The following is a 22,753-nucleotide window of genomic DNA, read 5'->3' on the forward strand; positions in this document are numbered from 1 at the left end:
CTATGGAATGGCTTCAGATGACTTCGTGAAATTATAATCAGACAGACCCTCTCAAATCCAAGTCACCCAAAATGACGAAAAAAAACGGGAGGCGCCGAAAAGCGCGCTGTAAGTGTTTGCATCCCAATATAAGACTTGACTGCAGATTATCTATACAGGTATCGGAAAATTAAGCCTACAGGTTTACGTACCTTCATCGTCGTTTTTCATGGCTAGAAAGATATTTTCGTTTCTTGTCAGACATCGTCGACGCTGGAGTACGTTAACTGACTGACAGACACTGACCGGGTGACGAGTGACATCATAGGGGTCAGTCAGGGTCAAGATTCGCGGGGAACTCGCCATAATAAAGAACTAAATAAAAAACAACTTTGCTTATCATGATGCCTGATAAAGAGCCCTGTAGGCCCATTTCTTTTTATTTATTTATTTTATGTTACTTTTGTTGTATGATTTTTTTTCACCCACTATATAGCAGTGACTCAAGGGGGCCCTCTGCTGGACACGGGGCCCTTTGCAATTGCAAGGGTCGCTTAGTGGCTCGGCCGGCTCTGCATCAGAGGCATCTTACCTAGGCTAAGGAGAAGAACATGGTGTTTTTTGAAAACCAAAGTCACTACACCCGTTAACCAAGACATTTTGGAGCACTTCACGCTTCCTTCTGCTGACCAGCTTTTTGAAGATGCTGATTTCATTTTCAAGCAGGATTTGGCACCTGCCCACACTACCAAAAGCACCAAAAGTTGGTTAAATGACCATGGTGTTAGTGTGCTTGACTGACCAGCAAACTCACCAGACCTGAACCCCATAGAAAATCTATGGGGTATTGTCAAGAGGAAAATGAGAAACGAGACCAAAAAATGCAGATGAGCTGAAGGCCACTGTCAAAGAAACCACATACCACCTCAGCAGCGCCACAAACTGATCACCTCCATGCCACGACGAATTGAGGCAGTCACTAAAGCAAAAGGATCCCCTACCAAGTATTGAGTACGTGTACAGTAAATTAACATACTTTCCAGAAGGCCAACAATTCACTAAAAATAATTTATTGGTCTTATGAAGTATTCTAATTTGTTGAGAATTGGTGGGTTTTTGTTAAATGTGAGCCAAAATCATCACAATTAAAATAACCAAAGACTTAAACTACTTCAGTCTATGTGCAATTAATTTATTTAATACACTGGTTTCACAATTTGAGTTGATTTACTGAAATAAATGAACTCTTCCATGACATTCTAATTTATTGAGATGCACTTGTACTCACCCACGTCTTACAAAACCTGTATGATATTTTTTCTTCTTTGGAGCACAAAAAGCTGTTATTTATAGCAGAATGTCCAAGCTGCTCTTTCATTAAAAGTGAACAGTGACCACAGCTGTCGAGTGACACTTTCAGTGATTAACGACTTAAATTTCAGTCTGTTCCTCCAACAAAGTTATCATGTACAGTTCACATTGGACTACTTTATGATCCTTTTGTGATGCTTTTTTGTATTCTTTGGAGCTTGACAGCCCTGGACCCCTCCGATTTCATTGTATGCAAAGCACACATTATGGACATACTAAACTTCTCCTTTGGCGCTCCAAGTAAAGAAAAAGTCATATAGATTTGGAATTACATGAGAACGAGCAAATGATGAGATTTTTTGGTACACTACCCTTTATATAAACTTTTTTCTTATTCTGCTCAGGAAATGAGACGTGCAAGTAACATTCTACAAGAACAAAGCATCAAAACAACATCTTAAAGGAAAGATCCATGTCAAAATAAGTTAAGCTCTATCTGCAGCAACTTTGGCATGCTCACAATACCAAAAACAGTAATTTGATTTGTCGCTCAGTTTGCATTTACATTGGAAGTCTATACAGCAAAACATTCTGCAGAAATGTTCAAATCAAATTACTCTTATATACACGGTATATAACAGATATATTCTATAACTCATACTTTAACTTAATTTTGCTGCAAAGTTGTGTGGATATACACTGAGGATAGAAAATAATCACCCCTCTTTAAAATAGAGTTCAAGGATCATCTCCTTGTGTCAGTATTTTATTGAACCACCTTTTTCTTTAATCTGTTTCCTTTAGTCTGTTTGGGATATGTCTCTACTAACTTTGCACATTTAGTCTTCGCAATAATTGCCAAGTTTAGTTCAATTTGACGGTGAGTGTTTGTGGACTGCAGCCTTCCACAGATTTTCAGTAGGGTTGTGGGCTCTGATTAGGCCATGCGAGGACATTCACTTTTTTCTCCTTCAACCACTGTGTGCTCAGTTTTGCTGTGTGCTTTGGGTCATTTTCATGTTTTGAAGGTAAATCTTCTCACAGCAGATTTTCCTCAAGAAATCGAAGGTATTTTGCCCCATCCATATTTCCTTCTACCCTGTGCTCCAGTCCCTGCTCCAGAGAAACACCCCCATAACAGAATATTACTGTATACAGTACATGCTTTACTGGAGGAATGCTGTTATTTGCATGGTGAGGTGTATTGGATTTCCACCAGACATATCGTTTGGTGTTGAGGCTGAATAATACAATTTTAATCTCATCTGCCTCAGAATCTAAAAAGTGTGTTTTGGCAATGCTCAGTTGTGACTACATGTGTCCTTTCTTGAGGAGTGGCTTTTTTCTTCCCTCTCATACAAGCCACATTTGTGTAGACTTTGTGATATTGTTGTCACATGCACACAGTGACCACTCTTTGTCCTAAAACTGCTTCAGAGTTCCTGTACGCCTCTCTGACTAGTTTCCTCCTGGCCCTTTCATTCAGTTTGGAGCGGCGTCCTTATTCAGGGAGGGTTTGTGTTGTACCAAATACCTCCCAATTCTTAATAATAGACTTCACTGTGCTTCTAGGCATTGATAAAGCCTTTGAATTTTTTTTGTATCCATCTCCCTGACTTGTGCTTGTCCAAATCTTTATCCTGGAGATCTTTTGATGGGTGCCCATAGTTGATTGTTTGCTCAGTTGAATCACCAAGGACTGAAATACTCCAGGAAAGCTATTTTCATGCTGAGCTAATCAAAATAAGCACAGCTGATCACAGTTGCAAGTCAAATGGCTTTATGTGCCATTGAGAAGGTAATTAGCTACAGCAGATTTGGTTTAGAACTGATCGAGTTTCCAACTCAGTGATTCTGCTATCTTTTCTGATATGTTGGTGCTATATCTTTCACATGGATGTTATAAGTAACTAAAGTAACGAAATGTGATTATTTTAAAGGTGGTGATTATTTTCTCTACCCATTGTATACACACACACACACACACACACACACACACACATTTATAAATAAACAAATAATAAATAAATAGAGAATATATCTAAGTACAGTAAATACAAAATAACTTGTAAGGTAAACCTTCATTCATTCTTTCTTATAAAAATGTGTGTTATCTGAATGGTAAAGCTGATCATCCTTTTAGCATTTTTCTTCATTCAATTGTTTTACCATTGTTATCAAGTGGCTTTAGTTTTCAAACAGTGTGTACTTTCATATTTGGTGAAGTGCTTTGCACCATAGACTTGTTCGTAAAACTCACCTATGAAGTCATTGCTCATGCCCAGGTCGTAGTCCCAGACTGAGATCTCCAGGGTTTTCTTGGCCAGCTGATCATGCGGGACTTCATAGGTAAACTCCTGGGTTGTAGAGGACATACATGAGTTTAGATATAGGGACAAAAACAACATTTATATTTACACTGAGTGAAGGTGTGGTCACACTCAGCTTTGAGCATGCAAAGTTATAGATCAATCTGTGACTGCACAAATTCAAAGTTCATCAAACTTGAATTTAGTTTGCAGCAAAGAATGAAACGTCCTGATTCATGTTTGCTTTCTGCTCACACACATTTACATGAATATGAATGGATTTGAACAGAGCAGAAAGTCTAAAGGGTTGCTTGACTGTGGCAATATCCGAATTATGTATTTATCCCTGATATTTTATTGCAAATATTACTTTAGATTAAAAAAAGATATTCAAGACTGCTTTAAACTCCCTTATAAAGCCTATAGCCTCATTTAAATGCCATTGGTTTGCCATTGCATTTGTCTGTGACTGGTTACAGTTCTCAACCACTGAAAAAAAAAAACTGTGTAAAAGAGATTTTAGTTCAAGCAGATGTAAACCAAGAAATCGGCATTTTTAAATTTTAATTAATTGCAAGAACCTTACTCTTAATTGTGCCGTTTCATGTGACCACACCTTTAATGGAAATAGCTGACCTCGTTAAACTCTGGGTTTAATGTCTTCTTCTTCACTGAGGTTTTGTATTTGGACTTTTTCCCCATGTTAGGCTGCAAAATACTGATAAAGAGAAATAGCCAGAAATTAATCATTCCTCTGCAGTGAAAATGTGACAACTTCTGAAACATCAAAGCAAATCATTAACCCGGTTTGTCTCAACCTCACAAAACATCCATGACAAAATCAAGGCAGAAAAAATACAGAGCACATTTTAGGGCATGACAAATTCTAGAGAGAGAACGGTGAGAGAGACCTTGTACTGTATAGTGAGGTGGTGGTGGGATGGGGTGTTGTGCTGGGTGATTCGTTCAATCTATTACAGACTGAGATGATAATCTCTATCTGAGGATGGATAGAATGAATAGATTGAGATGGTGTTGGAGGACAGATGATGCATCCACAAGGTCTGTGGCTCACGGAGTCATCAGTGGATTACCAATCAGGACTCATCATTTATTATTCATGAGATATCTCACCCTACACAACATGTTACAGAGGAGAGAGTTGGAGAGAGACATGTGATGTGAAAAAACGCATGGGGATATGATGCAAGAGACATAATACCATCTACATGGATCCATGACGAGTTGTGAAACCTGCTTCCGTGCCCGAAGCAGTTACACAGCACACAGTTAAATATGTTTTAATAACACAGAGGTTGAACAACACTAAATTCACTATAAATGAATCATGCCAGTGTATATATTCACATGACATCTGCTTAAGGCTGATTAAGTACAAGAATTAAACAAAACAACTACCTGCAGTTCAGACACATAAATAGAGTTATAGCTCTTAAAATGATTAAAGCACATATAACTAGACCATATATCTGAATGTTGCTTTGCTGCTTTTTACCAACATTTGATGAGTATCAGCTGCTATGATCTACATATATATAATTGTGTGTGTGTGTGAGAGCTTGTTCATGTGGTTAACGAGGACACAAATTTGTATAATGACATAGGTATGACACAGGTATTACAATGAGGAGGTGGTTTATGAGGACATTTTTAGTGTCCCCGTAATTCAAAATGCTTATAAATCATACAGAATTAGTTATTTTGAAAATCCAAAAATGCACAAAGTTTCCTGTGAGGGTTAGGTTTAGGTGAAGGGTTGGGGTAGGGCAATAGAAAATACAGTTTGTACAGAATAAAACCCATTACTCCCATGGAGAGTCCCCATAAACCACATTTACCAACATCTCTCTGTGTGTGTGTGACCCTGGACCACAAAACCGGTCTTTAGTAGCTAGGGCATATTTTAAAAAAAAAGTAATATTTGATTAGTAATATTCATTGCTAAGAATTCATTTGAACAACTTTAAAGGCAATTTTCTCAGTTTTTAGATTTTTTTGCTACCTCAAATCCTCAGATTTTCAAGTAGTTGGATCTTGGCCAAATATTGTTCAATCCTAATAAACCAAACATGATTTATTCAGCTTTCAGATTATGTATAAATCTCAATTTTAAAGGTCATAGATAGATAGATAGATAGATAGATAGATAAAATCAGTTGGTCTAATATAACCAAACTTTATGAATGAGTAATTTGCTGAATTCAGAACTGTGTACTAGTTACTATTTTACTAAGTATGCTGTTTCAGTGATTCAATCAACTGAATCATTCAAAAACACTGATTCATTCAAATTAAGACTGATTCATTCATTCAATAGACAAACTGAAATTCTGAATTTGAAAAACATGCAGCCAAAGATAAATCAAGGGAAACAGAAAATAGTTGAAGTCCTACAGCGTCTTTTTGAGATGTTGCGTATGCACAGTCTAAACAAAATGAACAAATCAGTCTCTGAGACAACTTGTTATTCCCAAGACGTATCAGAGCAAAAACAACTGTGCTGAACACACAACGGTTCTGTAACTATTGTGCCTTAAATTACTTTCTTATCAGCTTATTTATTGAACAGGTGTATGAAGGCAATATCACACTTGCAATCATGCTGTTGGTTTCCATTGAATGTCAACTGGATAATACTGACAGATTATCATTTAACAGCACAGCATGTGTTCGGTGCAAAAAATTATTTTCCACTGGATGATAACCACTGAACTAATAACTCGCTATATGAAAATAATAATAGATGCTTGAGTGACAATTCAATGTAAAATCAGCCAATCTTTAGATAATAATTGACTGAATTGCTGGTACATGTGTGGACATTAATCAGAAATTAATCAATAACTTTCAAATAATGACATTTAGTCAGAATATTAATGATGTTTTATTTTTGTGTGACAAGCTTTATGTCACTGACAGGATTATTTTAAATTTCTAATGGCTTTTTAATGTGATCCTATTAATATTTTTTGACAAAAATGGATGGGGAAGTATTATCAGACTTTGGAAGAGTTACAGGGCAGATAAACTTGATTTAAATGGTGAAACACAGTGATGCTTAGCATGCTAATATTAGATGCTACTTCATTAAGAATGAGGCACATAATGTCCTTCTCAAGAAGAGCTGCAGGAAATTTCATTCTTGATACCATGGGGCCGAATTCAGATCTAACCCTAAGGAGACAACTCTCGTCATCTGGGTAATTAAAAGAATAACTGTCGTCTTGGACTAGCCTGTCTACAGTGACAACTGTCAGTCCTGAATGAAAGAAGAAATGTGGCATGGTCAAAATGTTTATGCATGCAATGAGACATTCTTGAGTCTTGGAAATCATTGTGTAGCGAGGGCAAATTCAGATGAATAAGAATGACATTCTTCAGTATGTTAACCCCCAGTCTATTATTTAGCCCTAATCTTACAGACCTTTGTTATTTCTTGCAGAAAGTTCACTTCATAACAGGCATAGTAAAACAAGACAAAAAAAAAAACTTTTTACATAATATTTACATGTATTAAAGCTGAAGTGTGCCATTTGTAATTAGTGCAAGCAGCATAAAATTAGTGTGTAATTATCATTCCTTTCCCTAAAACAGTAGCAAAGCTGAAAGTCGTGGGTTTAATTCCAAGGTGAATGCTTGAACTTATACAGTAAGTACACCATGAATGCAACGCAAACCGTTTTGCATCTGCCAAATGTGAATGTAATTTCTGTGCCATCAAATGAAAATGTGTATGTGTGCCTAACAGTTTTATATATATTATATATTTTTATATATTTTAAAGTGTAATTTATTCCTGCAATGGCAAGTTGAATTTTCAGCATTAATACTCCAGACTTCAGTGTCACAAGATCCTTTAAAAATCATTCTGATATGCTGATTTGCTGCTCAGGAAACATTTCTTATTATTATTAATGTTAAAAAAACAGTTGTGCTGCTTGATATTTCTTCCGGTTCAAAAGAACAGCATTTATTTGAAAATAATTTTCATAACAATATAAAACTTTACTGTCAGTTACGATCAGTTTAGTGCATCCTTGCTGAATAAAATTTATCCATTTCTTAAAAATAAAATAAATGTAAATTAATTCTTACTGACCAAACCTTTGAACATCTTCCATTAAAGAGTCAATATGACAGTCCTGTCTCTAACTCACACCACTGTTTGAGCCAAAGATGCTTTATTGGGAAGCTCAAATCACTGAAACAGACAGACTAATGCTCTGAAAGCACCATAGAGTTGCAGTGTTGACATGTTTCCTGGAATTCAAACACTATAGTTGACTCTGCACTGAAAAAGGGGAAAGTATTTTAGCATCAAGAAAATAAACACTTCAGCTTTAAAGTGCAGCTGCATCCACGTATCGGTGAATTAGTCACTAATTACATTTTAACTTAATAGTTTTTGCAATTAGTGAAAAATGCACATTTAAGACGTCTGTGCACTATGCCAAGCGTCTGAATAAACATGTGAATGCGAGACTAAATGTCTTGTCATTGCAACAAGTTCAGATGAAAGCGGAACTATTGAAATTGTGTCCTGTGTAATGACATTAATTAGAGCATGGGCAATAATATCTGCATTCCCTCGTCTGTCCTAATTATGTGGTGATGCCAAGGGCCAGATGAAAATAGAGCTGGACTCCACGGGTCTTATTCATAATCATTACATACACATTACACACACAATCTGAAAAGTGGGGGCATATCTAAATCTCATCAGCCTCTATAAATACACATTAGAAATGTCATTCGTTTTAAATGCCTAGTTGTCACAGATACACTCATGTGAGAAAGTACTTGAAAGCATAAACTAAACTTTCCAGAAACAGCATTGTTGTGACATATGATATGAATATAAAAAAAATGCATAATTCTGTCAAACGCGACTTTTCTTCTCTGCTGTTTTTCATGTCTTCGCTCCTCAGGAAGGGTACTTTCTGTCAGCGGCTCAGAGCAACTGTCCCAGGCATACTTAAGTCATGAATATTAATTATGTGATGTTCACCCAAACTGATTTGCTAAAAGTCAGACATTTGTGAATGCTAGCTTCAGCTGGATTACTGCATTTGTGTTTTTGTGCAGTATCAAAACAACTGATTGGCTTCTGGAACTGAACTGACCTGATTTACTTGTCTTAATATACATCCCAGTTCTTACTGTCTATAAGGGTGTGCACAAATCATAGAATATTCAATCTGAAATTATTATTCGGAAAGTAAAAACACAATTTAAATTTTACTACCTGTAGCTTTGCTGGCCGTAAATGCATGGAATCCATGATGAATCCTAAGCAAGCAAATTAAAAGCCAGTTATAACTAAATGCACTGGGTAGCACAGATAGTTAACAAGTTAATTGTATTTGATCACAGAATGTCATTGTCTGCCTTTTATTGTTTTTTCTCAACATTACCATGAGGTGAGACAATATAAACAGAGGCCAACTCGAGTGTAATGTATGTTCTGTACTTTAATTGGCATGGTCTGCTTTATTGTTTTAATTTGCTTTGCTTGAGTTTGAATGCTTTTCTTTTATATATATTTGTTTCAGCCTTGCTGACATTGTTGCATATAATGTTCTGTGAACACTGTAGAATATTGTTGTGTATGATGCCTAATCATAAGCTTGTTCAGAAATGGTGACAAAAATGTGATTATTAGCAAAGAACGTCTTTCCCGATAACGTCATTTAAATAAACAAATATTTGAATATTAGTTTTTTTTTATGAGCACAAATATTCTAATACAATATTTCTGAAAAATCCCTAATTATTTATTGATGCATGTTTTTCAAAAGAAAAAAACATCTTTAAATGCTTCTGAAAACAACCTTCCATTTTGGCTACTTTCACCAAACTAATCATTTCCAAAAAACTGTCATGAAGAGATCATGATCTAATCAAGTCCTAAACAGTGCTATTTACTATTATAGTTTTTTTTTTTCATTTTCCATTTTTATTTTAGTTAAAGTTTTACTAATTTTGTTCTGTTTTTGTCATCTTTAGTATTTTTTTTAAGCTTTAGTTTAAGTTATTTTAGTACATCAAGTTAAACTAAATGAAAATTACAAAAGATGCCTTGCAAACTACTTAAAATAAGAATTTGTTTATATTTTATTCATTTAACGTTTACTTCAAATAGCAGTTTTTAATGGTTTTAATTTTCAGTTTGAGTTTTAGTTAACTAATACTAAAAGGTAAAGCTGTTTCATCTCATTGAATATCCTGTTTACTTAATGAATACGTAAAAAATGGTTTTCAAATGTGTTTCATCAATGTTTAAGTCATAAAGTCACTCTTTTTATCTTTGCAGCCCAAGAAAATAAACCTATTTAAAAGTATAACAATTATCAGGTAACCTGAATTTTGAAATTTGTAAAAGTATTTGCTAGGACTGCACGATATTGGGAAAAAATGACATTGCGATTATTTCATTTTTCTGTGATATGTATTGCGATATGAAATCTAAGCAAATTTTTTCTTACAAACAAAAATGGGGTGAGCACATTTACATTCTCATTTTAAATGATTTAAACATCGACACCATCGTGTCAATTGATTATTATGCACGAGGGAGAGAGAGCAAGACAGCGAAGACGGTGAGTGTGCGGCCGGGGCTCGCTCGCTCTCTCTCTCCCTCTGTCTCTCTCTCTCGTGCTCTCTTGGCCCTCTCTCTCGCTCCTTCTCTCTCTCATGCGCTCTCTCTCTCTCTCTCTCTGCCCTGTTAAACTGACAGGACTTAAAAACACATGCAAATGATAAACTTTCACTCTATGATGGTTAAGATGTGCAATTAATCCGCGAATCACATTCGTCAAGGGCCAGGGAGCAGCTGGCCTGTACAGTTAATGAATAATGGATCAACTACGACAGCCTACATCGCACATCCTGCGATGCGACTATCGTGGATTCGTGCACGCGATATATAAGCTTAAACAAAACATTGTACAGCCCTAGTATTTGCCTATGCACACACATGATTTCTGTTGAAAATAATCAACTAATCACTGATTGAATGGAAATGTCTAGAAATTATTTGCTTGGGTAATTCAATTTGAGATGTTTCGAACACAGCTGATGTGTAGATTCCTTTCCTGAATATCTCAGAAAATGCCTGCAGCCTTGCCTTAGCACATTGATTAAATGGATTTCTTTCTAGCAACTTGGATATGGTGATTAGATTCACATACAGGAGAGAAGAGATAGAGAGTTGTTGGTAAACTTCCCTGCATAAGCTTCTTCGGTCAGACACTTGCCTGAGAAAAACATCTCAACAGAAAAAAACTAAACAATAAAACATGTGAATGTCACTAGCTGCCCCTATCTAAATCCAGAGATTTAGTTTCTCTCCCCCCCTATGGAACGACTACTGTATTGATTGGCCCCCAGTTTCCCTCCACAGTTAATCCCTACTTGTGTCCAGTTTCATGTTTCCTCTATTACAGACTAAGCCCTCCAAAAACTCAACAAACATGGCCAATGTTACTACAGAGAGAGAGAGAGTTACTAGCTGACTGACAGAGGATTTTACTTTTAATTAAAACAATTTTTTTAATGGTAATTCATTGTAATTAGTTTTTCAAAAATTAGTCACATTTAAACTAATTTAAACAGAAATGCATAAAAATAAAATAGAAATACAAAGAACTGTTTAGCCCTGTTTCAAAAATGTGTATAGATAATTTAAATTTAAATGTAACAAACACTTGGTTTTTTTTTTTTTTTTTTTTTTACATTATTGATGTGTTCCAGTTATTTCACATTATTATTATTTTTTTTTTTTTTTTGGAATCCAATAATTAATTCCAATTAAAGCCTTTCTTACTGTTAAAAAGACAAGAGTGACTGATGCAGAAAATCCAATCTACTAAAATGAGTTTTCTGCTTCAGTAGATTCCAGCTAAATCCAGCCATGACTGAATCAACCTCAGCGGACAAAAAAGCCAAATAACATCTCCAGCGGTCACAATAAACAAACAATCCCAGCATCCAAACAATCCTCTGCCATGCTTTTATACGAGTCATGAGAGATGCAGTCAAAATTTCCCCCTTATCTTTAACTATATTGACAAGTCTAAAGCAGCTGTCACACACACATGCACAAGCACACTCCCAGCAGTCTATCCCGCTGTATAAAAGCCAGTCCAACAATAGATTTCCACTGCTCCAGTGAGCCCATCAGTGCCTGTAACTGGCACGATAAACAAGGAAATCCTATCTCCTCAGAGCAGATAGCGGAAAAAACTCCTCTCCATCACACAACACATCAAAATTCATTCCCAATAAGAATGAACAGGACCACATTGACAGGAAGAGAGTGGTCCAAGATTTATGCATGCTTATCAAACTTGAGAGGAGAGAGAGCACGAGGAATGGATAGAGTTGAGGAAGAAGAGGTATAGGAAATGATAAAAGAGCATGTGATAGGAAACGGAGGGCAGGAAGCCAAAGCTGAGAGTTTGAGATTTTTGTTCAGTTTTTTTCTGACTTGCCTCTTGACTCTATGCATCTCTATGCCCCATTAATTCCCTATGGCTCTAAATAAAATCTCCTCATGTCTTATTGTGTGGGTGGACTTTAAATTATTCTGCACAAGAACCCACGGGGGGATAAATTATAATCAACCGGATGTACAGAGAGAAATAAATCACCCTGAAATGAAATCCATGATGCTAACTAGGAGGGCGATGCCAATGAATTGAGTCATAAAGCAGTTACATTTACTTATGTTCGCCTGACGCTGTGCTATGCAATGATTCGAGGGAGGACGAAACAAAATTATGCTTGTTAAAACTTGCTTTTTTGATTGTAATAAATGTGAAAATTAAATAAAAGCTGTGAAAATGATAATCATGCCCACCATTGACTCACTACAGGAGCCCTGGGGATTGTACTTCTCTGCTAATTTACTTTAACACTCGTTGAGGTACTGATTACAACATTAGCTCCACTCGTGTGTTTGGTTGTAGGCTCAAATCATCACACAAAGCCAGTGGGTTAAAAAATACTCTGTTCGATGACTATCTGATGCATATTGCAAATAAAGCTGGTTATTCTGATTGCCTGGCTTTTTATGCTTGTGCAATGCCAAAAACTCAGACTTGACATGAATAGGCATTAATGTGACCCCATCCGCCTCTTTTATCAGTTCCTGTCACTTTGGCACTGTCCACTCTGGGAAAAAAAAAGTGAAAGAAGACTCACATTTTGACAAAGGGGTCCGAGTAGCCATTCGAATCCATGGCGGCAAGGTGAGCACAGCGAATAATTCCCACAATCAGAGAACTCTTCTCTGTGATGTACATCAGAGAGACCAGGATACGACCACGCTAGAGAAACAGAGAAAGACAGACAGACAAGATCAATATTCAGACCAACAATAGTACATTAACCAGTATATGTCAGTACAGCACAATGGGGCTAAAGGCCCGTTCACATCAAGCACGATAACGATAAAGATATAGTTCTTAAAAACTGTTCTCAATATTAAAGAATAGCGGAGTCCACACCACAACTATAACGTTAAAGGCACAGAGAAACGATACCGTTGGAATCATTTTCAGAACGATTTTTTTTTCTGATGAATGATAAAAACATTGCCAACCAATCAGAATCAATCCTGCTATAATGAGCTCCAGAATTTAAAGAAGCAGACACGCGTCCGCTTAGAATACACAGACAATATCGTTCGCTGGTGTGGACGCTAATATTGTTATCTTTATAGTTATCGTTCTTGGTGTGAATGGGCCTTAAACATCCCCTTAAGAACAATGTGATTGTTCATCTAGTCCAAAATAAACATGACTGAAAAATATCGATTCTTATTGTATACAGAGGGGGTTATAAAATTTGCATTACATTTTTTTATATATTATATATATAGCAGTGACAATATTAGTACAGGCATAACTAGTGTTGTATCAAAATATACTAAGAAAGTTTGGGATCAGACAGTTTTTAGATATTTTATTTATCAAAAGTGACATAATGTATAACATTCTATTTCAAATAAATGTTTTCCCCCCTTTTTTCACAAAAATATTAAGCAACACAACTATTTTCCGTTTTGATAATAATAAGAAATGATTTTTGAGCATCTGAATTTCTGAAAGATAAAATGGCTGCTGAAAAATCATCATTATTGTAAATCGTAATATTTCACAATATTGCTGTTTATACTGTATTTTTGATCATATAAATGCAGCCTTGGTGAGCATACAGACTTATGAAAGGTAGTGTGAGTGTATATACTTAAAACTCCATGAGCAAAGGATGTTTTTTGGTTCATTTAATTCAGAATGTCATGAAAATGACTTTTACTTACAGAACACTATATACAATAATAGTACAGGCAAATATTCATGATCATTTTAGAGATTCTCATTAGTGTCTTTGAAAAATATTTAAAACTTATTTTAAATGTACACTGAACAAAATTATAAACGTAACACTTATTTATTTTTTGGACAGTTTATCAGTCCAAAGTGAAAAACAAGGGATCAAGAAAGTGCTTTTCTTTCTAATTAGTGTTTTGAGAGAATAAAAATCAGGTCCTTTTATCCTGGGGGCTTTGTCCTCATTGTAACCTGAATGTGAGAGTTCTATGTTCGGGAGTAAATAGGGAGTTTCCTGAGGTCTCAAATATGGGATGGAAAGTATTGGATCTTTACCTCCTCTTCTGCAACAAGAGCCCCATGATCCACTGCCTGGCTGTTACCATCCCGAGTCTGTAAGAACATAGAAAGGTTATTAATAATACAGCAAATGCCCAAACACTAAATTATGCATCGTACAAATTTCAACAGACATAACCTCGCAATGGTCACAATGACTCACACACACTTGTTTTTGTGAAAAGTGGGTTCATCCCATAGGTGTAATTGTTTTTATACTGTACAAACTGTATATTCTATGGCTCTACACCAACCCTACACCTAACCCTAACCCTCACAGGAAACTGTGCATTTTTACTTTCTCCAAAAAATTAATTCTGTTTGATTTATAAGAGTTTTGAAAAATGGGGACATGGGTTATGTCGTCATAAGTCACCCTCTCCTTGTAATACCTGTGTCATACTCATGTCATTATACAGAGTAGTGTCTTGATATGTCACAAAAACAAGAGCACACACATGCACGCATGCACACACACACCTGTGCAATTCTCTCAAGGCCCATGTAGTATTTCTTGCTCTCTCCCTCCTTCAGTTTCTTGAGGGCCACCCTGATTTCACCTATGAACTCATTCCGTCCTAAACGATCCATATCACACACACACAGCCTGCAAGAGACAGAGAGAAAGATGGCACTCAAAACTCTTCAGCTCAACTCCCAAGACAGAACGTGTAAGGTGTGTCACACACAGCCATAGAATGAACACGTCAAAAGAAGCTGAGGCTCGAGTATGTATGTATGTGTGTGTGTGTGTATGTGTATATATATATATACACTGTATCTAAGTTGAATCTGAACATTTCATAATGATTTAAGACATGATTACAACAAAAACCTCAACAACAATAAAAAACATCTTTTGTAATGTCTTTTTGGATGCACATGTAAAAATAAAAACAGTGCAGCGAGTGTATCCTGATTCTTGAATGAATAGTTTAATGAGTCTCTTTGATTCATTTCAATTGACTACTGAATTTACACTTATGAGCCACTTTTAATGAATTAATCAACTAATGAGTCAAAATTCTCCACAACTACAGAGCAATTTTTTGAATCATTCAAAAGAACAAATAATTCATAAGTCTTTGATTCATTTATTCATCAGATTCTGGGAAAAATGAACACTTATGTTAGTTTTTTTCACAGTTATATAACTAAAATTATTTATAAATATCGGTGACAAAATAACTTCGGAAATTAAAAAGCCAATCTGAAAGACTAGATTACTGTATACATAAAAAGTGTCACAGTATTAATTTTGACAAAACAAATGATACCGTATGTGAATTGATGTCTTACAATCTACCTTGTCTTCTAGGATGCACATGTAAAAACAAATAAACAGAGCAGCCACTAAAGTCTGGTCCATGAAGAAATAATTCACAAGTCTATTTGATTCATTAAAGCTGAGCACTGAATTAAAAATTATGTGTTTAATTAATGGTTGGATGGATGGAAAAAGCCCAATTTAATGAGTCAAAAGACTTCACAACTGCGTAGTAATTATTATTATTTTTTAATCATTGACTGAATCTGCAGGAATGCTTACTGAATTAACATGACTCACTGAAACGCATCATAAATTTAATTCATGTCTGACTTGAAACAAACCTCTATCAAAGTGTTTTGTGTCCTTAATCCTCTAAGGACGGCATTATGAAATATAATGATAGACCTAAATCAGCATAATTGCTGACTGGTTTAACTGCTGACTGACTTCAACTAAATTGCATAAAGTTAAAGTTACATGTTACAAGCTATAGTTTTTTTTTTAAGTCCGTTTTTTTTAAATAATATTTTTTATATATATTTATATATTATAAATGAATAAAGATTTAAATATGCTGTTATAAATATATACATATGCCATATACATTTTTTATATCAATACAGTATATTAATTTTAAATACTATGGGTTAATTTGCTTCTTCTCCACCTTAGTTATTGAAACCTGCAAAACCCATTATCGGTCAACCTCTAGTATTGACACTGAGAAAGAAGGAGATAAAGGGAAGGAAAGAAAAACAACCAGAATGAGAAAAGAGGAATTTAAGCAAAGCGCACAATGTAAGAGAAGACAGATGGTTTTTACGTCAGCGACAGAGATAGAACGAAAAAACAAAACAAAAAAAGACAAATACCCAAATGTAGGAGAGGAAGAACTGAAGTGTTAATGTGGGTGTCAAAAGAGCGAGAGTGCAAGAGGCTGCACGTAAGCAGATGACACTGACATCATGATCTTGTTGGCTTCTTGCTTCCTTCTAGGGCTTGATTAGTCATTCCTTCCAGCCAGGTGTGTACACATGCTCACATAAACATATGCACACACAGGAGGTGGATAACAGGTGCTCTCCACTTCCTGTAACCTGTAGTTCTTCCTGAAGCTGCTATTTATTACTTGTGGGGTTGAGCTTTTCCTTGTTAATGTCAGTCACAGTGATTATGCCGAGAGTTTGCATGCATACAGAAGTCACCAGCATGCAGGACATACGAAAGACAGGTACTATTCAGTGTTAATTCAGTATCGAACTTGACAGTCAGATGAGTCATGGGTAGACCTACGCAGAACCTGTGCCCACAGGATATCACAAAAAAAGCTCAACAGGTTTTTGCAGAACTTGACTCCTCGTCATTCTGAATTTTTTTCACACATTTATTAAGTGGTTCATTTGCTAATTTGATTAATGATTTCAGCTACCAATAAGAGTGCAGTACACTTAACTTCATTTACCAGATCTAAAACTGCCCCACACGATGCTGCAACGATGGATGGATGGATTGATGGACAGATTGATGGATAGATGGGTTGATGGATGGCTAGAATGATAGAATGGTGGATAGATTGACCAATGATGGATGGATGGATGGACTGATTGACCAGCCAACAGAACGATGGATGGATGGATGGATGGATGGATGGATGTATAGCAAGAATTATAGACTTACCAAAGGATGGATGGATGGATGGGTAGAATGAGGATGGATGAATTGACTGACTGATAGAATGATGGATGGACGGATTGAACGAAAGAACGATTGATGGATGTATTGATTGATTGTCCAACAGAATGGTGGATGGATGGATTGATTGACTGATAGAACGATGGTGGAAAGATTGATCAACAGAACTATGGATGGATGGATAGATGGATAGTTATAATGATGGATAGACTGACTGACAGAATGATGAAAGGATGGCTGGACTGATGGACCGATAGAATGATGGATGGGTGGCTAGAATGTTGGATTTACTGACCGGAAGAACAATGGATGGATGGATGGATAGATTGAGCAATAGATGGAGTGACCAACAGAATGATGGATGGATAGATGGACTGACTGACCAGCCGACAGAACGATGGATGAATGGATAGCAAGAATTATGGATAGATTTACTAACAGAATGGTGGATGGATTGATGGATTGACCGGCAGAATGATGGATAAATTGAAAGTCATAACGATGGAAGGTTGAATTGATTGATTGACCAACAGAACGATGGGTGGCTAGAATGATGGATAGATTGACCAACAGAATGGTGGATGGATGGATAGATGGATTTAATGATAGAATGATGGTGGAAGGATTGATCAACAGAACTATGGATTGATGGATGGATAGTTAGAGTGATGCATAGACTGACCGACAGAATGGTGAAAGAATGGATGGACTGATGGACCGATAGAATGATGGATGGATGGGTGGATGGATGGTTGGCTAGAATGATGGAAATACTGACCAGTAGAACAATGGATGAATGGATTGTCCGATAGAACAATGGATGGATGGATAGAATGATAAATATGATAATTATATATATATTTTTTCATATATATTTGGTGTATTTTGAGTATTTGTGTATGTATGTGTTGTATATGTGAAGCACTACAAAAGTCTGAAATAATTGCCCCAAGGGAATAAATAAAGCTCTAAACTAAAACAATGAATAGACAGAATGATAGCTAGAATGATAGAATGATGGATAGACTGACCATGAATCAGTTCACTATGATAAATTTACTTCCTCCATCCAGAACTGTCAAATGTTGAAAAGCTGACACAACTGTATATTAAACATCAAACTCCTGATTGGCTGTAATCATTGCATCATGCATTTTCACTCTTGTGAGTGCAGAAAACATGACGCTGTAAAGTGTCACATCTGGTTAGGGCACAGAGTCAGGGTGGTTTTAAAATGTGGCAAAACAAATTTGTCTGCTAGACTCATAAAAGAAAACACACTGCCTACTAATGAACAATGAACAAACATACTGTATGCTTCAGTGAAACCTATTATGATGACAACTCTGGTAATAGCATAGGATACTTTTCTATAATGGCACAATAGCACTATTGATAACACAGTCATTCTTCAGAAAATGTTTCCTGCCAATAGCCTGTCACCAGCAGTCATTGTTCTCATGAGGGACATTCACATGACAAAAGACAAGCTAATGATAAAAAAGACAGAAGGCCATACGTGAGGAAATATAGTAAACGCCAAACTACTAGCTTTGGATCAGATCTCCCATTCTTCCATTACAATGTTTGGGATTTTATACATAAATTATGATTTCCTCTCGCCTCACCCTTCACTGAACTACTGTAGTTGGGTTTGAGATTGGCCAGTTGTCACAGCCCAGATATAGTCACTGTGACAAGGTGCTGACACTGCCTGTGGTGACATACTCCATCTACGCCCTGGGCTCCAACAACCTGCTCTTCTGGATGATGGTCACAGAGCGTAACAGAGCGGAGAGAATCATCGAATCAAACTCATCCTTTGGGATTCCAAAGTGGCGAGAATCCATGTTCACCACAAGAAACACTTTTGGCAGGATGTATGCAGCTAATTGTTTTTCTTAATCTACAAAAGATGTTTCTGTGTTAAACAATTTCACAATTTCTACAATAACTTTGAATACTGCAGAGGCAAAAATCTCTGGATTGAAGCACTGAGGTAAACCGGGGTTTAGTTAAAAACTCTTTCAGCATGAAACTAAATTTTTTTATGGTCTCATCCTTAAAGTGCAATAAGTAAAGCAAGCAGCTTCGCTCTTTCTTCATCTTTCCTTCTCTCTCATCCCACGAGAGCTTCTGCTAGGTTTGTTTCCCAGCTGTGGATCACAAGGGTTTCTATTACATTTCTAGAGAAATTGCCCCATCTCGCCCTGTCCTCTGAGTTTTATTGCTTAAATTGAAGCGTACCTCTACACAGAAGGTTAGACCACATTGTGGGTGTTACCTTAAGGTTATTGTGTGTTATTGCACCACAGAAACATCCACTACACACTGTCGAAGACACACACTCATACACACATGCCCACACACAATGTGCTCCGAGTGCCAATCTGCTTCTGGAGAGTTGACTTGACCTTAAAGTAATAAAAATTCACACATGCACACACACAAATGACTCACGCGTTCTCATTGTCATTAATACGTCGGACGGAGACACTCACAGGGTTTTACAGAGAGCCATATGTTCAAAGGTGAATTGGAAGTGCAAGTAGAGCCAAAAATACTTGAAGCTGGAGAGGATAATGGGAAACGGGTGGTACAGTACCTGAGGGTTTTGGTGGTCATGTCAGCAGCCGTGATGCCGTGATAGATGAGGGTTTCGTTCCACACTGGATTCAGCGTGTTCTTTAAAGTCTTGGTGCGCAATTTATTTGCCTGAAAAAGAGAGGGAGAGTATATTGAGACTGATAACGGAGTTAATTTATACACACACTAGGTCAAAACAAAGGTGCTCCCGCAAAAAATTCTGCTGGCTTTGCAACAGCTGTGCACACACACAAATTTATTCTTACCATCAGTCTAATGTTGATGAACCCAGATTATTGTAAATGAGGTAGCGTGCGCTTCAGTTAGTCATTAGCATAAGAGACGCACAAATCACCTCCATATAAGGGCTTCCACACAACCTCTCCTATCCATTCATCACTCTGAAAATGCTGAAAACGCTTTCTAAAGATCATTTTCATCTGAGCACATACAGCAATAATTTTTGCCTTTTTCAGGCAAAATCTATCCCAGACTGAGCTGTAATGGACATCATTTTTATTACTCTTGGATGTAACAATTGAAAAAAGATTTATTGTGGGGTAGCTAATGAATTGACTGTTTGAGCTTGTTTTAATTTATCACCATAAACCTAGTGTAATGTTTCCACGACTTTCACGCAATGTCATCATAGAAGCACCATAAGCTTATTACTGGGACAGTCCCCCTGGAGCAACATGGGGTTAAGTGCCTCGCTCAAGGACATGATGGTGATGGTCAAGCTACCCTGCGGTTACCAGCCTGAGACTTAACCACAACACCACACCACCCCAGTACATCCTAAATGAAGAAACTGAGCTCTAAACTCACCACTAAACCAGAAGCTCAATCATCTCCAAAATAAACATTTTCACATTTCACCACCTAAGAGCAATTGGGGGGACAATTAACACCCCCCAAGCTCCATCTGTGCAGATATTACCATCACTGTAAATAGCTTCTCAATTTAAAGAATCTGTTAGAATCAGATGCTGCTCAGATGTTGTTGTTGCTTAAAGGTACAATTTGTAAGATATTTGCAGTAAAATATGCAAAAACCACTAGGCTAGTGTTCTATATTTTGTCCAGCTGATTACTAACAATATCTCTAATGTTTTCAACTACTTGTTAATCATGAGAAAATTCCCATTCTAAACAGTGACACGGGGCAGTTGCATTCACCTGTCAATGACGTTAGTTACCCTTTGTTACCGGCCGTCAGCGGTTGAGTAGAAGACAACAAATCCCATCATTCCACGCTCCTTCTTAGCATCATCAAACCACGTGATTGTTATTGTTTTGGTAGTGCGCCCTCTAGTGGCAGATCCTACAACCTGGACATTTAAGGCCAGCAACTGGAAGGCTGGTCATCACCAATGTGCCCTTGAACAAAGAACTTAATCCCAGGTTGCACTAGAATTTTAATGTTGTAGTTTTATCTTGAATGAGCATCACTGAAATATGTATAAATATGGATTTGCACACAACTGCACATTAAACATCAATATCGATACTGCACCACATTTTTCTGTTTAATGATGACTTTTTTTGGCAGAGCGATCTTATCACATCATGAGAATGGCTCAAATGTACACATAATAAATAAAAAATACATCACATATAAATATAGAAACATAAATATTAAAAAACGTAATATAATCAAAATATGAAATATAAGTTAAGGAACAAATATTTAAAAAATGCTGGGTGAAAAAATATTTACAGCTGTAGTAATAATTTAATTTTGTACCACATGTTTAACCAAAAGTAAATAAATTAAATCTGATATTATATTTAATTATGAAAAGGACACAAAAAAACTTGGGATGAAATTATAGAAGCAGAGATATAAGTATCCAGCTGCACCTAACAAAGTACATAAATAGTTTGAGACAGTGGTGTCATGTACTTTTTGCAGTCCTGGCTCATTTTGTAGCCAAGGTGAGATACAGTAAGATGCAGAGAGAGAGAGAGAGAAACTTTTTAGCTACATAGTTTGTTATGTACGTGTAAGACTCAGCTGGACTCTCCAAATTTAGATAAGTGAAAGTGCCAGTGTTTCAGAACCTATTTTACCTGCAATCATTTTAAGAAATAGGATTTCAAATCTACTTGGACCAAAAATTTGAGGGGACACTTGAATGAGCATGATGCATCTGGGTAGAGATGACAGTTGGAGAGATGAAGAGGAGAGTCAGTCATTGAGGACCGGAGAGGAAACATCATTTATCTCTTCTCCCTCAGGTGAAAGGCAGACATCTGCTCACCTCATTTGAAGAGGAGAGAGAGAGAGAGAGAGAGAGAGACAGAGAGAGAGGACGGGAGGCTTTCCCCAGCTCACCTCCCCTCTGTCACAAACACAATCACCATTACCCCTTCTGTTTCGTACCCTAAAATCTGTTCCCCCTAATACTCACATACATACACTTGTTTACCTAGCTTTCGGAATGAGCATATTATGAGCAAAAATACATTTCTATTGTTTTTATATTTAAACTAATTTTATATTTAACTAAATTAATTATAAGATTAACCCAAACCTTAAAATAAGCATATTCTCTTTTGACAGAGAGATATAACAATAGTTTGAGCGATATACACTGACATTTAGAGCGATAGACAGAATGGCAGAAAGATAGATGGACAAACGAATAAGACAGACTGATATAAGCATTTTCAATATATTAACATGATTTACTTGTGTATGCATATGTTACTAATATATGGACTTTAGTTTTCTCTACAAAGCAGGTGATTTTATGTTTTACTATCCTTGTGGGTAAAAGCATCATAACCATGAAGACAATTTTAAAAGAAACTTCCAAAAATGTATGCTATTAATTCATTTGTATTGTTACTGTAAGTAAAAAAAGGTGTTCCATCTAAATTTTGCCAGTTCAACAGTCAAAAATTCT

General features: G+C 36.4%; 1 pseudogene; it reads right to left on the bottom strand.

The window, feature by feature from the left end:
- The window catches only part of LOC128018877 (double C2-like domain-containing protein beta), a 41,056-nt pseudogene that overhangs the window by 10,453 nt on the left and 7,850 nt on the right, over positions 1–22,753 (bottom strand).

The sequence above is a fragment of the Carassius gibelio genome, chromosome A8, assembly GCF_023724105.1.
Source record: "Carassius gibelio isolate Cgi1373 ecotype wild population from Czech Republic chromosome A8, carGib1.2-hapl.c, whole genome shotgun sequence".
In the NCBI taxonomy this organism is placed as follows: Eukaryota; Metazoa; Chordata; class Actinopteri; order Cypriniformes; family Cyprinidae; genus Carassius; species Carassius gibelio.